This window comes from Danio aesculapii, chromosome 6 (genome assembly GCF_903798145.1).
Source record: "Danio aesculapii chromosome 6, fDanAes4.1, whole genome shotgun sequence".
Classification (NCBI taxonomy): domain Eukaryota; kingdom Metazoa; phylum Chordata; class Actinopteri; order Cypriniformes; family Danionidae; genus Danio; species Danio aesculapii.
This window is the reverse complement of record NC_079440.1, coordinates 20,435,885-20,460,063: the sequence shown is the minus strand read 5'-3', so window position 1 is coordinate 20,460,063 and position 24,179 is coordinate 20,435,885.

Below are 24,179 nucleotides of genomic sequence, written 5' to 3'. Positions count from 1 at the left end.
TATACTTTAAATTATAAGGCTCTACCTACCTACCTGCATGGTTTTGAGATATTGAGCTTTAAAGTGTTCAAATTCCTTAAAGCAAAACTTATATGAGATGAACTGACAATTCCAGTGGCAATATGCTCTATTTTTTGTTGTTGTAGTTTTTTAGCCAGTATTTTGTGTTGAACAAGAAAAAAGAAACTCGTAATGGTTTAAAACCAAATGAGGGCGAATAAATGATGAGGTATCTTTCATTTTTGAACTATTTAATTTCTTAGCTAATGTCTAATAATGTATTAAAATAAACATTTAGTAATTTTATTGTTAATAACTAGTAAAATTCTGTTGTTTTTTGACTAACGTTAACATACTGCAATAAATAAAACTGTAATGCTATCTCTCACTGTTGATGGAAATGCATTAATGTTTACTAATCAATCTTTAATGTTGAGAGCTATTTTAAACCTTTACATAACTAACATACCGGAGAGGTAATCTCACTATACTAACTACTAACTATACTATAAATACTTACAGCAACTATACACATAACCTAAGACTGACTATACAAATACTTTTACATAAGACAAACAAATATTGTGCAAGATATTGTGCAAAAGAGGTAATTAAGGTTGAAGAAAACAAGTAGTGCTACATGATTTGTGGTACATTCACAAACATCCTTTTTATTTAAGTTATCCTTTTTATGTTATTGAAAGATGGAGCTTAAGTAATGTGTCTGATACATTTAGAGCGAAGAGTCTTTCTACAGGTGGTTTGTCAATCCCACTCACCTGTGTGAAGCACACACAGAAATGCACAATGTTTTATAGAGATATGGAGTGATTATCACTATGTCCTTTTAATGCTTAAGACTGGTACACAACAAGTCGGCTTCAAACAACAAACGCAGACAAAACCCAACTGTGTTTTGGCCTTGTGTCAGCTCGTATCTAGTTCTGTCTTTGTTTACAAGTGCAAAGCATAAAGCAGCATTCAGTACCCTTATCACAGTAATTTCGTTCACCATGGATGGATTCGCTTGTGCAAATATGTCTGATAATTTAATAATCGTATTAGTATTTCTCAAATAGTATTTGAGAAATGTAATGAAATTACAGTATGCTTCTTTGTGATTATTCTTGTGTTGAATTGTTTATTTGCTACGTCACTTCAATATGTCACACTCCTGCTCTGATTTGTTGCTGAATAACCAGCTCTCTTCAGCCAATGGCTGACATCGATTCGACATGTTGAATCAGGCCAAGGAGCTCAGACATTATCCCGACGTGTGGATCACAGCAAACCAACTAGCCTGACCAATGGATCGAAAGCCTAACAGCCGACCATCGGCTCCTGACAGTATGTCATAGAGTGCTTTTACATTTTCTTGTACATGTGGGTATGACCCATTTCCTCTAAGTGTACAGTATATATTGAAATAAGTGGGGTGAAAAGTGTACTGTGATATCCTTTATACAGCCTTTTGTCTGAGGAACATCAAGAGTTGGTCTGTGTAATAATCTTTATGCTTTTACAGGTTCTCAAATCTGCCACTGGAGGGCTATTACACTGCAGAGTTCAGCTCACATCCTGATCATGCTCTTATCCACTATGTATTTATGCACTTACACACTCAACTTAGTATATGAATATAGTGTTGTCCCAAATGGAACACTAATGGTTTTTTTATTAAGTGGAAATTCAAACCGTTTCCCAGATGACGTTGGTCCGTTGCCAAATTAGTAAAATAAATGTCCAAACTATTAAATAATACCTGCCATGATTAGAGCTGCATTCACCACCGGGAAGTTGTAGTAATCACTCTCGTAGGAGAATTCTGCTTTCACAATCTAAAATAAATAAAGTAATCCAACATCAGTGCTTAAAAGCTTCGCCCCTTCTGCTACATGAGCAAAGCAGCGACCGTTGAGTGTATGAAGTGTCCGACACTCCACACTTAATTTTAGCGGTTGATCATACAGGTATTTAAAGTGCACTTATTCTTTTTAGAGTTTTCAGTGTGAATGCACTATTTATACTACAAAATGGTGTAGAATAGTTCATAAGTATGTGATTTGGGATGCACCTAATGGTTACTGTAGCTTGCTCAGGTGTATTTGATTAAGGCTGGAGTTTAATTGTAAGCAGCAGTGGCCCTCCATAGGTGGATTGGTAAAACACTGGCTTAAGGACCCTTTTCACATTTCTCCGGAGTGGAAGTTGTGCAGCGGAGTGTAGTCAATAGGAGAGTACTACAAATATTTTTTTGTATGCCTATTTGCTCAAATAATAAAAGAAAAACATTGTTAAAATAGCGTTTTCACAACTTTCAAAAAAGAAAAAACCTTGTGTGAGACTGATACCGGCAGCCAGAAGAGAGAATAACATTAAAATTACTGTCCCGCTCATAGATGCTGCATTAAAAACACATCACATAAGTGATAATTATGTTTTTTTTATGCAAATAATATAAAGTATAGCTTTAAATTGTACATTAAAAATAAAATCTAGATATTAAAAGGAATTACTTTCAAGGAATTATGATGCTTATGATTGTTAAATGCACCATAACCGTCTTGTGAAAAGGGTCTATTATTATGAAAGATTTTTATTCATATGGTAACTTGTAATTATACAGTATGCTATGGCCTTTGTAGTAACCAGGTCTCTACCCAACTGAACATCAATACATCATTCTATACCTAGACATCATTTTATTGATAGTTTGCATAGAGGTTGGCACGGATTTGTCAGGACCCACAAGGACTGAACATTCCTGATTCAGCCAAACAGTTTGACTGCATATAAAATGTATTATTGTTCTGCAATAAAAATCAATATTAATTCCGCTTGTTGTATTCTATGATTTTATTCATCTGTTTTTATATTTATAAAAAAAAAATAACAAAAGACATCATTATTAATTGAAGTGTAATGTAATGTAATGGGTATTTATATAGCACATTTATTGTGTATAGCAATACACTCAAAGTGCTTCACAATCATGAGGGGGGTCTCTCCACACCACCACACCATCCACTTGGATGATGCAACGGCAGCCACAGGACTTTTATGCTGCAAAAATGATTTCTCCTGTGTTTTTTATCCAAATTTCACCAAACTTTTTCAATAATTGGCAGGAAGACGTCTGCCGACACTGTGGTGAAAACCTCGGAAGCATGCCATGGTTAACCCTGAGCAAATACCTTGAAACTCCGTGTTACATTTTACCCCGCATGGAGTGAAAAGACATTGATAGAGCCAATGCAGTGGATGGGGATGATTGGGAGGCCATAATGGTTAAGGGCCGAGAGGGAATTTAGCCAGGACACCGTGGTTATACCCCTACTCTTTACGAGAAGTGCCATGGAATTTGTAATGCCCACAGACAGCCAGGACCTCGGTTTAACGTCTCATCTAAAAGACAGCGCTCACTGACTGTAAAGTGTCCACTTCACTTTTACTGGGGTATTAGGACTCACACAGACCACAGGTTGAGCACCCACTGCTGGCTTCTCTAACACTACTTCCAACAGCAACCTAGTTTTCCCATGTGGTGTCCCATCCAGCCCTGCTTAGCTTCAGTGTGTAACCAGTCTTGGGCTGCAAGGTGATATGGCTGTTGCTATGGCTGTAAAGTGCACCAATTGAGTGGAATTGGGTAAACATTGGGTATCTTCTGTTGCTTCTGATGGCCAGTACTGAATTTGGGGATAAAATTATATTTGCTTATAGTTCTTAATGCATCTTCTTTCGTTATGGAGCATCAGTGAGGGTTAAATCCTTTTTCGTTAGTTGAGTTTCTGTCCCTCAATTATCCTGGACTTCTGGTTTAAGTGCAGTATTGCCAAAAATGCCAGGAGTATAAATGTTACTATTTACCCCACCTGCGGGGCACGTTGTAACAGACAGAGGGTAAGTTGTAACTAGAAGATTGTGGCAGATTTTACACAATTAATTTAAATTCAGTTTACTTTAAATAGTAGCTATATTTCCTCAGTGTTAAGCTCAACTTATTTTTTATTCTACATAGCACAGTATGTTTATTTATTTATTGAATAAACACATTTGGATTTATTTGCATTATTATACATTATTATACAATGCATTTTTTGTAGTATTGGCAATAAATGTTTTTTTTGTCTATTAAAAAATATTTTATTTAAAAATTTTTAACATTGCACTCAAAATTCTAAAATAATTTTTTTAATTTAGTTGGTGTACAACAGTGTGTGGCTTATTTGTAACACCTTGTTACAACTAACCCCGTTGTCGTGTTTTCCTCAAAACTGACTAGCAGTCACTGTGTGTTTTTTACACCTTTCAAAATTGTTCCATCGTTTAGCCTAGAAGACGATGATCACAACAATATAATATTTTACATACATTCTTTCACAAATTTTTTTTTAAATAAAAAAATATCAACTATAATAAAAAATACTTTTATGCTGCAAAAATGTTTTCTCCTGTGTTTCTCATACAAATTTCGCCAAACTTTTTTAATAATTGGCAGGAAGACGTCTGCCGACACTGTGGTGAAAACCTTGGAAGCATGCCATGGTTAACCCTGAGCAAATACCTTAAAACTCTGTTACATTTTACCCCGCGTTACTTTGTGCCCCGTGCTCCCGTACTTCCCTTAGCAGAATCATAAAGCAATACAGTTGTTTCACTCATTGTGTTGTGAATAAGATCACTTCAGGCTTGTATGTTGTCTTCAATATCATTGATTCTTGGGATGCTTTGAAAATGGTAGTAATTGTGCAACTGATCCAGCAGAGAACATACCATATAGCTGCAGACCTAAGGTACAGTTTCAGTCACTGAATGCCACCCATAGTTCACAAGGTTAACCTCCGGTAACAGTATAGCCTACTATCAAATGTTTGGAATTGGAGGGCAAACCTAATAATATCGATATTTTCCTGGCTGATTGTCCATATTGTTATTATCTTACCTTAGAGTCAGGGGTCAACTAGTGGAATCAAGCAAATCTGTTGGTATATACCACTTAAAATTGGTATGTGTGAGGAAGTTGAGGAATGAATCAGAAGTTATATGGGTCCCTTAAAATGTGCGGAGGTCTATGAGAGATGATATTTAGCATGCATGGAGGGCCAGTGTCCTGCAGAGTTTTTCTCCAACACTAATCAAACACATGTGAGCATGCCAAATAGTTTCTTCATTCACCAGAATGCTATAGGCAGATGTGTTTGATTAGAGTTGGAGCTAAACTCTGCAGAACACTGACCATCCTGGACTAAGCTTGCCCATCCGCCATATATAGTGCAGCTCAATGTTGTGGGTTAGTAATTCAATGGATAAACTTGGCTTATTTTCCACCAATATTGCTCTGAATCATACTAAAGAAATGGATCTTTTCTCAGTGGTATTTGTATAGCAGTGCACATTTTACTCTATATGTTACACAAAATGAGTTTTGCCAAATGAATTTTGCCAAAAAAATGTATATTTATAAGCACCAAAACAAGTAAGCCCAGACCTTAACAGGACCTCAGGCCATTTTGATATTTTCATTACCATTACAGTTGTTGAGCTGGCAGCTAGCTCTCTTCAACTCTCACATGGTCGCCCACTCAAGCTAAGTAGGGCTGCGCCTGGTCAGTACCTGAATGGGAGACCCCATGCCAATGCTAGGTTGCTTCCAGAAGAGAAAGTGTTTTCGTCAACCTTGTTACGCCTGTGGTGTTCCCTGTCAAAAGGGACCGCCTTAGGAAATGAATGGGTATCCAGACTATATTCATCTATTAGACAGACAACATCCCCATACACACCACCCCAACTCTCTCACTCACACATTTCAGACTGAGCAATGTCTTTTGCGGGCACACATTTCTTGCAACACGCTTATGTGCCGATCCTCCCACGTGATTACCTCCATTACATTACATGTTCATTTTGTAAACACTTTCAGTGGCTATTTGTATTTTCACTCCAGTTATTTTATGTCTAATTCTATAAATTCATGTTAAACACTACTTTGAGACAGTGCTCACGGCTAAAGAATGTTGAAAAAAAATTGGTGGTGAAAAATGTTTTTTGTGCTAATTTAAAAGCAGTTAAAAAAGACCGGACAATTATGACCGGGAACACTAAAGTAACAGGTAGGAGGTGAACATGACAGAAGGGTTAACCCTGGCCAAATTTGCCCACTGGCCTCTCTCCATCATGGCCTCCTAACCATCCCCATATCATAATCATCACTCTGTCTCCTCTCCACCAATCAGCTGGTGTGTGGTCTGGCGTAATATGGTTTTCTTTGCTTCATCCAGGTGGATGCTGCATACTGGTGGTGAATGAGGAGATTCCCCCCAAAAATGCATAAAACACTTTGAGTGTCCAGAAAAGTCCTATATAAATGTAAGGAATTATTATTATTACTAGACATGCCCTTCACTGCTGATTGGCTGAACTCGTGTTTTGGTACCCAGCCTGGTGTAACCCCGCCAGTCCTACACCCCCAAACCTGTTCCGAGCTAGGATCAAACTGCCAACTTTCTACATGGGAGTCGGTCACTCTAACAAAGAGGCTAAAGACCATGGTGTCTTTCACTAGAGCACAGAGGCCAGCTAGTGCTGTGCAGGTAAAGCTCACTCCTCTGACCTCTAAAAGGTGCTCTAGCGACAGACGCTAGAGGCCATGGTCTTTAGCCTCATTGGTAGAGCAACCGACTCCCATGCCGGAAGGCAGTTAGTTTGATCCCAGCTCGAAGCAGTTTGGGTGGTATACAACCAGCGGGGTTACACTTAGTGCACCATTAAAGTCAGCATGAAACAAAAGTTAAGTCACACACTCGATTTCATTCAGCTTATTCCCTGCTTTATCAGATGTTGCCAGTGTTTGGCCAGTGGGGGAAACTGGAGCACCCAAAGGAAACCCACACAGACTTGGTGCAAACATGCAAACTTCACACAGAATGGTCTCTTGGTCTAGCCAGGACTTGCCCCAGTGACACTCTAGCTGTGAGGCAATCATGCTAACCACTTAGCCACAGTGCTGCCCTAGACATTAAGTTTGTTCCTTTTTCCACTATTGTAACATGCATTCAATTGAAATGCTTTCTGAAAGGAGAAAAATATGTAGGGTGGTGCATGATTTTGTTCTCTGAGAACTGACTGGATTGTTGAAAGTGCATAGATACATCCTTCATAACAAGAACTACTATATACACTCAAAAATGATTTTTGCTGCTTGTTCAAACTATATATTTAAAATGAGCCGAAAAAACACAATTCTTGAGGTTTTTAGGTGGACAACTTAATTGTTTAATGTTAATCCCCTTATTAATTTGTAAAACAATTAATTTAACTTAATTTGTGTTGGGACGACACAAAGGAATTAGAACCTAGCATTTTTTACAGTGTACATATAAAAATATGAAAAGTACATTTTGATTCCATGTTGACTTTAAACAATGAAACTTTCAAGCATTTTTAAATATGGATATAGCAAAGTAAAATATAAATATGGTGCATAAATGTATGCTGTGAAAATGGTACTCAGTTTATCTCTTATATTCTAATTTGCAGTTTATTCTTCTTGAAGTAAAAAAGAATTATTGCTGTGACCTTGAACAGCTAAGGTGCAGACAGATGAGAAATATAACCCCTGTGAAAAAAAACAAAAGCTAAATCTAAACACTATTTGAATTATTAATGATACTGGTAGAAACCGCTGCAGTCTAGAGAGCAAAAATATTCATGAAACATAATTCTGCTTCTCTGATGCAACAAAGGACTGTGTACTTTATAATTGTGTATATTACTATTTGTAAAAACCTTTCTATATCTTACAACCTCATACTTATCTTACAATCTCATATCACTGTTCCTGTCTCCTTAAATAAAGGGTTCTTTACCTAAGCAAGAAAAGGAACTGGAGCTATTTTTACCTTATTGACTGCTGCAATGAATAGCAATGCTCGTAAATGCTTCTCAAAAGCTGCTGGAAATTTTCAAGGAGGCTTAGATCAGTAGGAATGACCTTCACCTTCGAATTTGTTAGAGCAAACATGTTTTGATTGTTTATAGTACTGATTTATATATGTGTTATGTGCAGAATGTGAATGTAAAAGAAAAGTCATTAATGCATTATTCTTTTCTTTAAATATTTGATGCCACGATAACTAGTGACAAAACAACAAATAGCCTCAAATGAATATCAATCAGTCATCATTTACTGTACTCAGCCTTCACCAAACCAAGTTTATTATAGTTTTGCATTTTTAATTTTTTTTTTTCAAAACTATTTTAAATTTGCTGTACATTTTATTTTTGTTTATTTTGTAAAAACAATTCTATTTAGTTTGTTTATATTTAGTTTCAGTTTTAGTAATTCAAGTTCAGCAAATTTAACTGAACAGTTTCAACCAGCCTGATCACACGAGGAAACATAACTATTTTACAGTACGTTTTGTCAGTTAAGTAGCTAATTCTTACGAATTCCTACGAGTTCAGTTTTAAGAAATTTTTATTTTAAAAAGAGGCGTGGCACCCAACTCCACCCCTAAACCAAATTGTCATTGGGGGATGAGCAAATTGTACTAAATTGTACGAATGACCTTTTGGCAAATCAAGAAAAGTTTTCTGGAAAAGACATTTTTGTATATTTTCATGCTTAAGGTGACGCAGTGGTGCAGTAGGTAGCACTGTCGTCTCACAGCAAGAAGGTTGCTGGTTCGAGCCTAGGTTGGTGTTTCTGTGTGGAGTTTGCATGTTCTCCCTACGTTCGTGTGGGTTTCCTTCGGGTGCTCCGGTTTCCCCCACATTCCAAAGACATGCGGTACAGGTGAATTGGGTAGGCTAAATTGTCTGTCTGTATGTATGAGTGTCAATGGATGTTTCCCAGAGATGGGTTGCAGCTGGAAGGGCATCCGCTGCATAAAATGTGCTGGATAAGTTGGTGGTTCATTCCGCTGTGGCGACCCTGGATTAACAAAGGGACTAAGCCGAAAAGTGAATGAATGAATAAATGAATGAATCATGCTTAATTAACTGATGCATTTGGCTGTGAAAGCACTATCTACAAGTCTTTTTTAAGAGCAGCAATTCTGACTGTGCATCACAGAATGAGTGCTTATAAATTCTGAAAACCATAATTATTTTTTTAAATATTTATTTTGTTTCAGTTGTTAGTTTTGCTTAGTTTTACATTTATTGTGATTTTTTTTTGTTTTTTTGTTTACAAAAATAACCTTCACCAAACCTTGATCCAAATCTGTTAGATTTTTCCACTGTTGCACACAAATGAAGATATTTTGAAGATTGTTGAAAACCAGTAGCTATTAGTATTTTTTTTTTGTTGTAGATATCTTTCTAAATATGTTTTTTTGTAGACAACAGAAAATAGGAATCCAAACACATTTGGAACAAGTGGAAATATGAGCAAATTTTCATTTTTGGGTGAACAATCCCTTTAATGGTTAGGCTGATAGACCCTTAAAACAGTGTTACTGAACCACCTGAACAGAGCTCAGTGATTAACATATGGTTATAGTAAGACTTTTAACCAAATATATAATAGAAAAACTGTAAAACTGATCAGTGAAATTAATCAGTGAGTTTATAGAATTAATAGTGAATATAATTCAAAGGTTAACAAAATTCTGTCATGAATACATTTGTTTTTTGGGAGAACCCTTTCAATATTCCAAATCTGTTTAACACAAAAGAAGAAAGCTGAAACCTGTAACATTGACTTCCATAGTATTTTCTTTAGTGTTCAACAGATGAAAGAAACCATAAACCCTTTTTAATTAGCATTTTATTAGTAACCCTTAGTAACCCTTAGACAGGATTCATTCATTCGTTTTCGACTTTATTCATCAGGGGTTGCCACAACGGAATGAACCGCCAACTTATCCAGCATATGTTTTACACAGCGGATGCCCTTCCAGCTGCACCCCAGTACTGGGAAACACCCATACAGACTCATTCACACACATACACTTTTGGGCCAATTGACCCTTCGCTAAGCCTAACCATAAGCAACCGTAGCTATGTGCAGGAGGTCTGACAAGCTATCGAGTAAGGGAAACAAGCCAAAGCGTTGTGCATACTGTATGGTTTGTGCAAATCTGATACCTGGTATCCTAAAAGTTTGGACTGGGTGGTGGAATTTTTTTCCCTTTCCAAAACCTAAAACCCAAGGGGAGAAATGCCAGCTTGGATTAAGCTCTGTGAGGAGCCATAAAAGCAGCACAATCCAGTCATATTTCCATCTGTTTCAAGCTACGAATATTTGGATTATAAATCAACAGAACATAACAGAGATATGATCACAAACTGAGCACTTGTGATCAATATACTTCACCCGCAGCTGTTTTTCAGTAATTTATAACCCTCATGTCCATTTCAGAGCTACAATTCACCGATGTTTACGTCGGCCTTTTAGAGATTTAGTCATTGGTGATGGTGTTATAGACACCTTTTATATTTGGTGCCAGATTAATATTAATTAATTAATTAATTAATTAATTAATATCAATATTTGCTGGTAGGGAAATTTCTGCTATTTATATTTTGATTTGTTTTTCAATTTATTAAATTTTTTCCACTAAACTGCAAATTAGAATAGAAACTGTATAAAAGCACACAAACATACTGACAGTTATACTGTACATTGTTATGGGTCAGTGATGCCAATATTTGGCACAAATTAATCAATTTCCCCTTTCTGGCTGTTCTTTCTATGAATGAATTATGTAGAAATACTGTCCATGCGTGTTTCCTCGTCAGTTAGTAAAGTTATATTTCATTGCACAACAATAGTCTATCATGCTTTTTGGCTAAAAAAGAGAAATCACGGTTTAATTTGTTATAATTAAATTATTTTTAAATTCCACATCTTCTGTGTGCATGAACTAAGATTTTAAATGTGACCCAAGCGGGACTCAAACCAGTGACCTTCTTGCTGTGAGGTAACAGTGCTAACCGCTAAGCCACTATGTCACCCCTTACACAGGATTTTAAAATATATTTAGCTTGATATAATGGTGTGGTTGTGTCAAGCTCATTTCTCATCAGCAATTGCCTCAGCTTTGACAACTTGCAGCAATTAGGTTTATTGAATTGATTAATTTAATGAAGACTAACTTGGTTACTAACTTGGTTAATTTACTCAAAACATTTCTGGTGATTACTTTTTGAGCAATCTGAAATGATCATGTTTGACAGTGATGAAGATCACTACAATTAACTAAATTAGGAAGGTAAAGAAAAAATGGAGATACATGGAGAAGACTAATGACGAAAGTGTAAGTTCTGTTACATATTATTTGAGTGATTGTTACAGTATGTTGAATTTAAGTGAATGTGGCTACAATAGTATCCAGCTGCAATGAATGGCAATCGTAGCACGGTCTCGATCACCATATTTGTCAAATTCAGTAGGTGGCGATAACTGCTCCTAAAAAAAAAAAAAGAAGAAGACTGATCCGTCGGTTCACCGTCAACCCTGCCTACTGCCTACCTAACCAACCCCCCACCCCCAAGTTTGTCCAATTTTACTCGCACCCCCCAGGCACTCCTCCCTCAAGCCAAAATTATGATGCATGCGCAAACATCATCCACATGTTACTTGCTGCGCTTAAAGTGCGTAGAAGTAATTACATTGAAACATAAAAATATAGTTTACCTGATTCAGTGTGATGGCTGAGATTGTTTCTGTGAGGACAACATGCTGATCTGTGGTCGGATTCCTAACACGACTAACCGTAAATCATCTTCCACTCTTAACAAGCATGAGCCATAGCATATTTACTTTTGATGTACAGAATATGCTGCTTCGCAAAGCAAAGTTCACAGAGCCCTGACAGTGTGGTTGAGTCGAATATTGAGTATGTTTACATGGGCAACAATACTTTAATACGATTTTAATTTGATTAAGACAATACTCTGATTAAGAGTCTACCATGTAAACAGTGATTTTTGATTACCTTAACTCTGACTAAAGTCACAATGGAACTAAACAGAAATGGAATTATGATGTGCATATATTAGTATCATTATTGAAGTAAACACAACAATCAAAGTATTACTGTCATGTAGGACTTTTCGCAGTATTTTGTGATGAGATCCACACACGCGGCTGTCAGTAAAGGACCGCACATGCACACACACACACACAGACACACACACAAAGAACACTCTTCCACCAGTCTTTCATATTATCGTCAAATACCCCAGTTTGTCACGGGGGCATGAATGAAATGTTCATGAGTGAAAGTTAAACTGCCGAAGTGCAGTTAAAGTCGAGAAATTGAAGATGAAACACCCAAAATGACATGCGATCGTGAATTCACACAGGAAACATGAATAGCCTGGTGACGCAACATTCAAAAAGCACTTCACGTAATTATATTATTGTCTTATTTAGATTAAGACAAATAACTATTACTGATGTCCATGTAAACGTAGTCAGTAGTCTTCAAAGTAAGTGAAAGATCCAGATGGGCATCCTGCTGATTTGATTCAGAAGGGCACTTTTTTCTCAGACGGCTCACTGGTTTGACTGTCATTCACCGTTATTCGTTTTAAAAAGCACCCGGTCCATTTTATTTGTATATATTTTACTGGAACGCATTAACTCTACAGATGTCTGATAGTTAGCTGTGGGGCTAACGTTAATCATATCATTCCCTCTAGTGAACGCATAAAAATCATCAATGCCTCAATGTCTCGCGCCCCCCTTAATAGGTGCTGGCGCGCCCCACAATTTGAAAACCCCTGGCCTAGATCATGTGTGCTAGATTGTGTGTGCCTGAAACGTGTGTGGGTCTGTGGGTCTGCAGCTGGATATATCTCGAATGTGGAATGCATTGACTGCAAAACTAATTAAAACTATTTAAGTTATCTCTTCTTAATGTAAAAACCAAATGTTCCATCCATGAGAAAGGTCTAGTGTGTGGAGAGATGAGAATGTCAAAGCTTATTACGCAGTGAAAATTACTGAAATGACTGATCATTTGTTTTATTTAGTGTCTGAAACATAAGAATGTTTGCTTTTTGCCATTTAAGGACATGCAGTATCATAAAAATTCAATTAAACATTTAGAAGTGTCAGGAACAAAATATTTTATGACATTTATTTTTAATATCATTCATTCATTTTCTTTTCAGCTTAGACCCTTTATTAATCCAGGGTCACCACAGCAGAATGAACCACCAACTTATCCAGCACATGTTTTATGCAGCGGATGCCTTTCCAGCTACAACCCATCTTTGGAAAACATTCATACACACTCCTTCACACACATACACCACAGACAATTTAGCCTACACAATTAACCTGTACCACATGTCTTTGGAGGAAACCGGCGCACCCTGAGGAAACCCACGTAAATGTAGGGAGAACATGCAACCTCCACACAGAAACCAAGTGACCCAGCCGAGGCTCGAGCCAGCAACCTTCTTGCTTTGAGACGATAGCACTACCTACTGCACCACTGTGTCACCTTATTTTTGATTTAACTAAACTTATTTTAGAAAACTCAAAATTCAAAATGACACCAGCATTGTGGCAGCATACACAACCGTCAAAACAAGGTAAGTTGCAATATAAACTTCATTAAAAACACTCAGAATTTTGTTGTATTCTAAGGCTGTTACTTGTTTTCAACTATGGAAAAATCCAATCATTGTGTTAAAAAGTGTCATTTAAATTTAATTTAAAAAATTTACTCACATTCGAGCTGACATTGGGACAATCAAGACAACCCAGCATGGTCCAGATGACAGTTCTAACTAATTGTTACAATTGCAACCTGGAAGTATGGGAAAGTTATCTTTAAAAGAAGATATCCTACACCAGCTAAAAAATATGGTTTTGGAGCCTGATGAACTGCCCAAATGTTGATTTATATATTTGAAGATACAGTGCTCAGCATAACTCAGTACAACCCATTTTGAATATGAATATTTTCATGCATTTCTCAGTGAATATAGGCAATGTATTTTGGTCCATTTAAATGAAACAGATTTGTTAAACAGATATATTTATTAAAATAATATTTTAGTCACCAAACATATTTAGAAATTAAAAGATAATACAATTAACTTCAAGCTAAATACAGTGTATAGCAAAGAATAAATTACAATCTACAAAATTTCAACTAAATTTTTCAATTCTCAGGGGCAACGCGGTGGTGCAGTACGGCTGTTGCCTCACAGCAAGAAGGCCGCTGGTTGGAGCCTCAGCTGGGACAGTTGGCATTTCTGTGTGCATGTTCTCCCTGCGTTCGCGTGGGTTTCCTCCTGGTGCTCTGGTTTCCCCCACAAGTCCAAAGACATGCGGTACAGGTGAATTGGGTAAGCTAAAATTGTCTGTAGTGTATGTGTGTGAATGAGTGTGTATGGGTGTTTCCCAGTGATGGGTTGCAGCTGGAAGGGCATCCGCTGTGTAAAACGGGCATCCGCTGGATATGTTGGCGGTTAATTACGCTGTGGGGACACCAGATTAATAATGGCCAAAAAGAAAATGAATGAATTTTCAATCCTCTTTTTAAAATTTGTATTTAAAATTTTTCTATAACATATAAATTTGGGTGCACTAGCTTTTGGACCGTTATCGTAAGTTATTTTGCTCCAGATTTGGCTTCAGTACAGACTGATGTATATGCACAAATGTAATATTGTATAGCTTCCTATTAAAAATATGAATTTAAAAGGGTGTACTTATACATGCTGAGCACTGTATAAACTATCCTGATATAGATATACCTAGCAGTAACAACTTATACAACCTAAAACATTAAAGGCTTACCTGTATTCAAAGGCTTGAATACTGTATAAAAGGCTGGGACATACAAACCAGCAACGTGCTTAAACAGACTTCTGTATACTATAAGTCTTAGGCCCTGTATTCTCAGCGGACAATAAAGTAAAGGAATTTAATTTGTTTTGTATTTGTTTTATTCTTCTTTTTCAGTGGATTTAATTTATTAATAAAGTGTATTTTTATAAATTTTCTTCCTGGTGTGAACATTGGCTTCATTCGCAGAATCCATCAAGATACCGGTGGTAAGTTTTGAATCTAATTCCATGAAAGACATTACAAAAAACGGTTCTAAACAAAACTCTTGCTAAGAAATATAGGGAAGAGAGGATCCTGGTGTCTTTATTTAATTAGGGTAGATATTTTCTACCCTAGATATTTCATAGGTATTTAAGATGATGAAAGTAAAGCTCATGGCTAGCAAGTATGTATGGTTTGTTCGAGTCCAGTTGGCAAGGCAAAACATGGCAAGGCAAGACAATGGAACCCTTTGAAATGTTACTGGGTATCAACCAAATAAGACTCAGCAATGTGAGTGTGTGTGCTGTTTATATAGTACATGTAATCAGTCTCGAGTAGCTCTCAACTGTGTGTGTGGTGCCTGAAAATTGTAGTCCGAGTGAAAGTGAATGTTCTCGTGGTGATTGTGACATTCTGTATGCTAAGTTTATATTTGTTTCTATGGTCACTCATTGTTTGAATAATTTGTTTCAGTTATGGAGCCATGACTACAAAATAAATGGATTTTTTTTTCTAAAAGGTTTGACTAATTAACCTAATTACAGTATGATGTGATATGTAAGTAAAACTATGCTTGGGTTGAATTATTTTATTAAATTAAAATGCTAACATAGAATGTATTTTATAGTAAAAACTACACTGTAAAAAATTCCACAATCTATTTGTCTTGGGATAACATGACAGAATTAGGTTAACTTATTAGTTTTTACAAATTTCAGTGGGTTGAACATAAAACAATCAAGTTGTTCTAAAAAAAGAATTGTGTTGTTTCAGCTCATTTTTGAAGTAGTTTAAACAAACATTATTTTTTGAGTGTAGTCTTTACAAATAATAGTTTAAAATACCAATAATTGCTGTTGTCTGTGCTGTTTACTGTTGATCTACATTGCTTTTAATGCTTTATCTTTCTTGTTTTTTCTTTCTTATTTTTCTGGGATAGCAGTGAGTTCATGGCCTTCCACTTGCTGTTAGAACTAATTCATTAAGGTAAATTCAAATTGACTCACACTCAAGGGGTTCCAAAACATTATGAGTTTGTTTATTTTTTTGAACATTAAAGAAGATTTTTGAGGAAAGCTAAAATCCTATAACTATTGACTTCCATAGTAGAAAAAAAACAAATACGATGGAAGTCAATGGTTGCAGGTTGTTAGCTTCCTTCAAAATATCTTCTTTTTTTCAACAGATAAAAGTCAAACAGAAACCCAGCTGAATACCCCAGGAGCTCTCTTAAATACTGAGGAGGGTTCAGGGCTTTGTAGGTTGTCAATAAAAAATTCTAATTTATACAATACTTAATAGGGAGCCAATGCAAGGATGAACAAACTGGAGTAATATGATCAAATTTATTTTTCATTGTTTTTATTAATATTATATTATTAACTTTTTTTTTGTTTTTTATGATCTAAATATTATTTATACACTGTAAAACCCAAAAAGTTAACGGAACTCAAACCATTTGAGGAAACCGATTGCAACAAACCATTTAAGTTCAAAAACTGATTCTAATGAGTACTGTGAACTTAATCCATTTGAGCCTTGTACTTGTACATGTGTGATGACAATAAATTGAATCTAATCTAAATGAAGCAATCTGAGCACAGTCAAACCCAATAAATAAAGAGAACTCAAACTGAGTACTGTAAATCTCAATAAGTTAATTCAACTCGAACCGTTTGAGGAAACCGATTCAAACCATTTAAGTTAAAAAAAACTAAACTATATGAGTACTGTGAACTTACTCCATTTAAGTTGAAGTAATGAGGTATTTAATTAACTTATTACCTTCAACACAAAAGTTCAAAACTCTTTTCAAATTTGTAGAATTAACTTTCAGTAAATTTTGAGTTAACTACACTCATTTCATTTGCTAAAGTTGACTGTTGGGTTTTACAGTGTTTATATTTTTTTTCTCACCACTAACACTCTCCATTTAATTTAATAGTGTATTTATGTACAATTAATTAACAATCAATTTAAATAAAATGGGCTTCTAGAACTAAAACTTTCTTATTTATGTTTTTTCTGTACTTTGATATACAGTATGACATTAGGATTTCTTTTAGTTATGCCTCTTCTCCTCACAAAGGCTGCATTTATTATTGTTAGGCAGTTAGCGTGTTAATAATTAAAAAAAAAATGTTTCTTAAAAATGGCTATAGGCTCAACTAGTTGTAGTGGGTAGATCATTCCGCCAGCTTGGAAAAGTAAAAGAAAAATGTCCATCTAATGTCTGCCAGTTATTCAGGGCCTGGGCAAAAAGGCTTTTCTTATTTCTTTACATTAAAAGGAAAAACAAGATGATTATGCTTACCCCATTGGCAGATTATTTAGCTTGTTATAAAGAAAAACTCACTGAGTTGACATATTATTTCCTAAAACAAGATAATATATTTTTCTGTCTAGAAAATGCTTGTTGATTTAATTTCTTTTTAGATATTTAGGCAAGAAACATGACAAAAATAATTTAAGTAAGAAAAGCATTTTTGCATGGCAGCAGTCTCTGGAGATAATCCCAGACTTTCAGTTAAAGTCAGAATTATTAGCCCCCCTTATTTATTAGCCCTTCTGTTTATTTTTCCCCTAATTTCTGTTTAACGAAGAGAATATTTTTCTGAACATAAAAGTTTTAATAACTCATTTCTAATAACTGATTGATTTTATCTTTGCCATGATGACAGTAAATAATATTTGACTAGATATTTTTCAAGACACTTCTATACAGCTTAAAGTGACATTTAAAGGCTTAACTAGGTTAATTAGGTTAACTAGGCAGGTTAGCGAGTTATTGTATAATGATGGTTTGTTTTGTAGACTAAAAAAATATAGCTTAAATGGGCTAATAATTTTGACCTAAAAATGGTTATTAAAAATTAAAAACTGCTTTTATTCTAGACGAATATTTAAAAAATAAAAAAATAAAAAATTCAAAGGTGGGCTGATAATTCTGACATCAACTGTACCTCCTTCCAGACACTTCCTCCAGCTTCACTATCAACTCTCAGCTGTAAATGCCCTTGGTAGAGTCTCCTAAGCCAAAAAGATCATAGCTCAGACTAATGGCAGTTCAAAGCCGCTTTATGAGCAAAGTAAAATCAAGGGCTGCGATGTCGCCTGGTATTGCACCATGCTCCTGCAGGCTCACCACTTGCACAAGGAGCCGTAAGGGGCCACCATGACCCGATCCTCGGCCACAGAAACTAGCTCTTTCTTTTGAACAGAAAAGAAGATATTTTGATAAATGTTACAAACCTGTAATCGTTGACTTCCATAGTAGGAAAAACAAACACATTTTTTCAAAACAACTTGTTATGCAGTATGTCCAACAACAAAAAACTAACTGAAACTGGCTTAAGACAAGTGAAGGTTGAATAACTGACAATATTCAGTTTTACACCATCCCTTTATTTGATGAGAAGATATAGTACATGCTCTTTTCAGCTCTTTAAAGATACATCTTGCTGCTGCTTTAATTAGATGAAAAATTCAGATGCAAAATCCTGCAAGTGCTATCTAAAATTGTCTCCTATCATTTTTATTTTTTATCAGGCTCCTATATACCAAATTTAGTCATTTCACTTTTATGGCAAAGTATATGTTATTTTCATAGCTTTTTATGTGAGATAGCTGAACATAAACATAACAGACTGAGAAAAGATAAAATTTTAGGAGAAAAATTCTGACAACAACATAAAATGCAATAAAATGCAACCACATAAACTTGTTCACCTGGTAATCTGAATACCAAAAATGCTATACTGTAGTGAGCTATCAAATATGCGGATGACCTAGTCATCATTGATTTTACAAACTTAGAAAGCTTCTAAATTGGATAAGTTCTCTGAGTGGTGCAGGGTGAATTACCAGAAACTGAATTCCTCAAAGAGGAAGGAGATGCTTATTGATTGCCATAGGGAAAGATCTTCCATCTACCATCAAGGCATCGGATTTCAGCAGTCAGCTCATAAAGATAGTGCAAGAATAGAAATATCTGGGAATCACCATCGATCAATGACATTCGAACTAAAGGGTGAAAAGATTTACCAAATGCCATTAGTGTTCCTAATTCCCTCAAAAACTTTGGGAGGTACTGGCTCATCAATCATTTCTACAAACCTTCTAGTGTTTCATTGCATCAATTCTCACCTTTAACATAACAGCATAACATAACATTTTTTAGAGGACTGAGCAACGTTAACATCAGCACACACTCTACACTAAGCCAGAACAGGATAACTTACTTAATTTACACAAAGTGGGTTGTTTCTAAATTAACTTAAATAGCACAGAAATAGGCAGTATGCACTGATGTCAGCCTGTGCGGCCATATATAACAATGTGTGAGTGCATTTTTATTATCCCTTTAGATTTAATATGAAATGAATACCATCTACAGAAAAAAGTGAGTGTTTTTAAAAATCCTGTTACTTTGGAGTTTGAAAAACATGTAAATTATGCTCAGTGTTGGGGAGTAACTAGTTACATGTAGCAGCGTTACATCATTTAATTCCAAATTAAAAGTAACAGTCATTTCTTAGCGAGGAAAAATGTGTAATTGAATTACAGTTACTTATGAAAATGTTAAAGATTACAAATGGGGTTACATCTAAATATGTTGAATAATATTAATCTGTTGCTTTGCCTGTTTTTGATGTGCACATTACCTTCTGCTAAGGCCATTTATTAAAGCGGTGCTATGCTGATGCTTTTTAATGGTTTTCCGGTTTAATTGCGACGCACCACATCTACAGTTACATTAATCCTCTCTGCCACTGAAAGCATTACTTCAACAACCAGTCTGAGAGCTGTCACCATGGCGAGTGATAAAAATGCATTTCGATGCTGGAAATTTAAAAATCATTTCACCCTAAAATTAAGAGCAAAAATATAACAGTTCAGTGCAAAATTAGTTTGCCAACTGTTAAAATACTTTCGACATCAAAGATTTCAATGTCGAACCTGAGGAAGCATCTGCAGGTATGCCTAGCCTTCCTTTATTTTAGAAAAGCAAATGTTTTTGTCGTTATCATGAGTGTACAGAAATAAAAACAGACCTCTTCATTTAGAATGATATATTATGACTCACAAAGTTATCGATATGTGAAATTTGTGAGCACCAACAGACTCCTCTGGCCAAAGAGATATAGTATTTTAAATGATTTTTTGTTTTTGCTGTTATATACTATAATTTGTTTCTGTGTAGTACAGCATAACATTTACAGTAAATAACTGATTATCCCTCATATGTTTCTTTGAAAGTTTTATTGATCACTAAGATGTGATTGACTTGGATTTAAGTTGCTTTGATTTAAAAATGAAAATTGCAAAAATAACTTACATGTTTTTTATTGCAAATGACACAAAAATCACCCTGCACAACTAACTAAAATTTAGATTTTGTAACAACAGTAAACATTTTTTTTTTGTTATAAGGTCTGGTTTTGTGGTGGTTGTACTTTAAAGTTAAATTAATATCATCTCAATTCAAGAGATGAAAGATTTTGAAATTCTAACAGTAAACAGCTATGGTAAGGTCACACAGCTTGAACATGTTTTAGTTGAAAATATCTATTAGAAACTTAAAAGTTATCAAAAAGTAATCAGATGTAATCAGTTACTTTACTTTTGTAAAGTTATTTGAACAGGTACACTACTTATTACATTTTAAATAGGGTAATTTGTAATCTGTAATCTATTTCCAAGTAACCTCCCCAACACTGATTATGTATCATACCAGTGTTATTTCTTTTTAGAGCTGTAGCAGAGTATGCCTAAATTCTGAGATTGTATATATACTTTATATACTTTACAAACAGCTGTACTCTGCGTGCATACACTTATTTAAAAATATCACTTGAACCTACCAAAATCATTAATAAAGTTAGCAAAGGTTTAAGCTAAACACAAGAGCTGTACGTGTTTACATTAATCTTGTGATTTTACATGGCTTAACAGAACGCATTGCTCATGAGCATTATAAGTGTAGGGTTAATACCTAGAGTGCCATCTGCTGTTAAAAACTTGCATAAAGCGCTATCTACTGCTAAAAACTAGCCTAAAGCGCCATCTGTTGTTTAAAAAAGTAGCTCGGATTCGATTCAAAACTGTATGAATAGAAAATCCCAAAATCAAACCAGGATCAATTTCTTGTCTAACCTTTATGATGTTTTATTTTCTTAGCACATTAAAATTATTTACAAAACTATAGACATTATTAGAGGTCTTGGGCGGCGTGGTGGCGCAGTGGGTAGCACTTTTGCCTTATAGCAAGAAGGTCGCTGGTTCGAGTCTCGGCTGGGTCAGTTGGCACATTTCTGTGTGGAGTTTACATGTTCTCCCCGTGTTCATGTGGGTTTCCTCCCGGGTGAACTGGTTTCCCCCACAAGTCCAAAGAAATATATTTTGAAAACATTTTTTAGATGTAAACAAATGGCCAAATTCAGAGCTTTAGTGTCCTTTGATCATGCAGGGGGCAGGATGCTTGAGACTGTAGAGGTGATATAATTGGACAAAACATCTGATGAAAAAATGCTGTAATGTAGTCATATGTTTTGCACATATCTTTTAATGGATTTTGGAATTGTTTTGGATCACACTGACATACAGATTACATTAATACTAACATAAATATTATGAGGCAAATAAATAAATAGCTCTGTCATGCAGGTTTGCACTTTTCAACATCAGAAAAACAGGCCCTCCTAAATAAATCATGCTGCACAGCTTTTAGTCCAAGATCTTGTCATTTAAAGACTGGATTACTGTAGTGCTCTTCTAGCTGGACTCCTACCGGACACAAGAATTCATTTTTAAACAGATATTTAAACAAACAAAACAGAGACAAAATAATTTTATTGCATTTTTTATTGTTTTTCTCCTTCTCCTTCCTCCATCATCCTCTCATCCTCCTCCTCTTACTTCTCCTCCTCATCATCCTTCTGCTCATCCTACTGCTGATTTTCTTCTTTCTGTTTCTCTTCTTCACCCCTTCCTCCTTTATCTCCACTTTCAAATCCATCATCTCAATGTCCTCCTCCTCATTCTCCTCACTTTCCTTCTCCTCTTTCATCCTGCTCCTCTCCTTCTCCTCTTTCCTCCTGCTCCTTCGCTCCTTCTTCTCCTCTTTCATCCTTCTCCTCCTTTTCCTTCCTTCTTTCTCCTCCTCCTCCTTAATCTTGTCCACCACCTTCTCCATCATTGTCTCATTTATTTTCTCCTCTTTTATCTTTCTCTCTTTCCTTCCATCCTCCTCTTTAATCTTTTCCTCCTCCTTCTCCATTTCTGTCTCTTCCATCTTCTTCTCCTCTTTATTCCTTCTCCCCCTCTTTCTCTTCTTCTTGTCTTTCATCTCCTCCTCCATAATCCTGTCCTCCTTCTCCTCCTCTTGTTCTCTGCAGGATAAATCAATTTGTGTCAGTATGATTTCTATTTTACTGACATGCATCTCGTCCTCCACACAGCATTCTTCGTGTATGATGGCAGAATCCACTTCCAGACATTTCTCAAGATTGGAGCGGCACAGAAAGTCATCTGTTAGAAGAGAAATGAAGTGGTTACACATTTTACACTGTCATTTTCAACATGTCTGTGTGAAGAATACATTTTATTAATATTATTATAGACTGATATGTTGATGTAAATATGTTTATTTACCTTCAGTGCCTTTGTCTGGTGAGTTTGGGAGCTCTTTTTGTTCCTCCTCTTCATCCTCCATCTTCTCTTTATTGGGGGTGAGGCATGAGATTTTCAGGTGTTTCCTGCACGCTTTGAGAAACGATGCCAGCCGGCTTTTTTTCTTCCTCTTCTCTTTCACCTCATCTGTTAAAAGAAAAACGATAGTTGACACTTTTCCACAGTCATTTGAGAGGAAATACACTGATAAAAGAGGATTCAAAGACGATTCCCTGGATTTAATAAAAAATTTTAAGTTAAGTGGTTGTAAACTATTTATATGGGGTGAATTTTAAGAAACAAATTAAGTTGAACATTACTAAATTTTATTTGTTTGTTTAAATTTAAAACATATAAATTGTTTGCAACACTTCTGCAGACTTTTTTTTTTTCAGTGTACTACTTTATTAAGGGATTGGAGGCTAAATCCGTATCCAGAAAGCTGAAAATGAGTTACAAGTTCATTTTACTGAATTGTTTTATTAAGATACATATACCTGAATATGTAATAGTAATATAATAATATGTAATAGTAACATAATAATATGTAACAAGTGCGGGGCGGAGTGAGACACGCAACTCCCCACTGAACAGCAGCCTTTCACCGGTTCAGCACTCACAGACACACCGGTACGAGAACCAGCACCGTTTCAGCGACATGTGGATAACAAACAACGAATGAACGAATACAATTATTACTTTTAAATATTATATATATATATATATATATATATATATATATATATATATATATATATATATATATATATATATATATATATATATATATATATATATATAAATCCTACACACACGTGCACACACACATACATACATACATACACTGAGTCAATGCTATGTCAAATAAACATAATTTTGTGCCCTTTATGTTACACAAGGCTTAATTTCTTGAATTAAAAATAATAATAATTTAAACTCTGACAACATTCGAGATAAAGAAATCAAATCAACAGTAAAAATTATTTTGAAATTTTATTTTTGTTTAAAATTTTACAGATGGCTAGATTTCTTTATCTCAAATGGTTACTATTTTTTGTATTAAAGTTTTTTTTATGTATATTTAATAAATAAAGTGCTAATTCCAAAAACATTGGAGCATTGTGCAATAACCAGGGTGTTTTTGAACACTTGGGTACTGGTTTTGTTGTATAATTTCATATGGTCAAATTGTTTAATTCATTCATATTATTATTATTATTATTATTACTATTATTAACTGAGAAATTAAGCATTGTGCACCATAAAGGGCACATATTTATGTCTATCTGACGTAGTTTTGACTCAAACTATAACAGAAGCAAAGAATTTAATTGGTTTGAAACCAAATTTCTAATGAATGTTGAATCTCAAACTAACTTTACCACTTTGTATGACCTTTATTCATCCAAACGAGCAAAGTAGTTTAAATTTTTTATGCATAAATGTGTTCTTTGAGCTTGGTATGATTACAGTTGAAAAGACACAT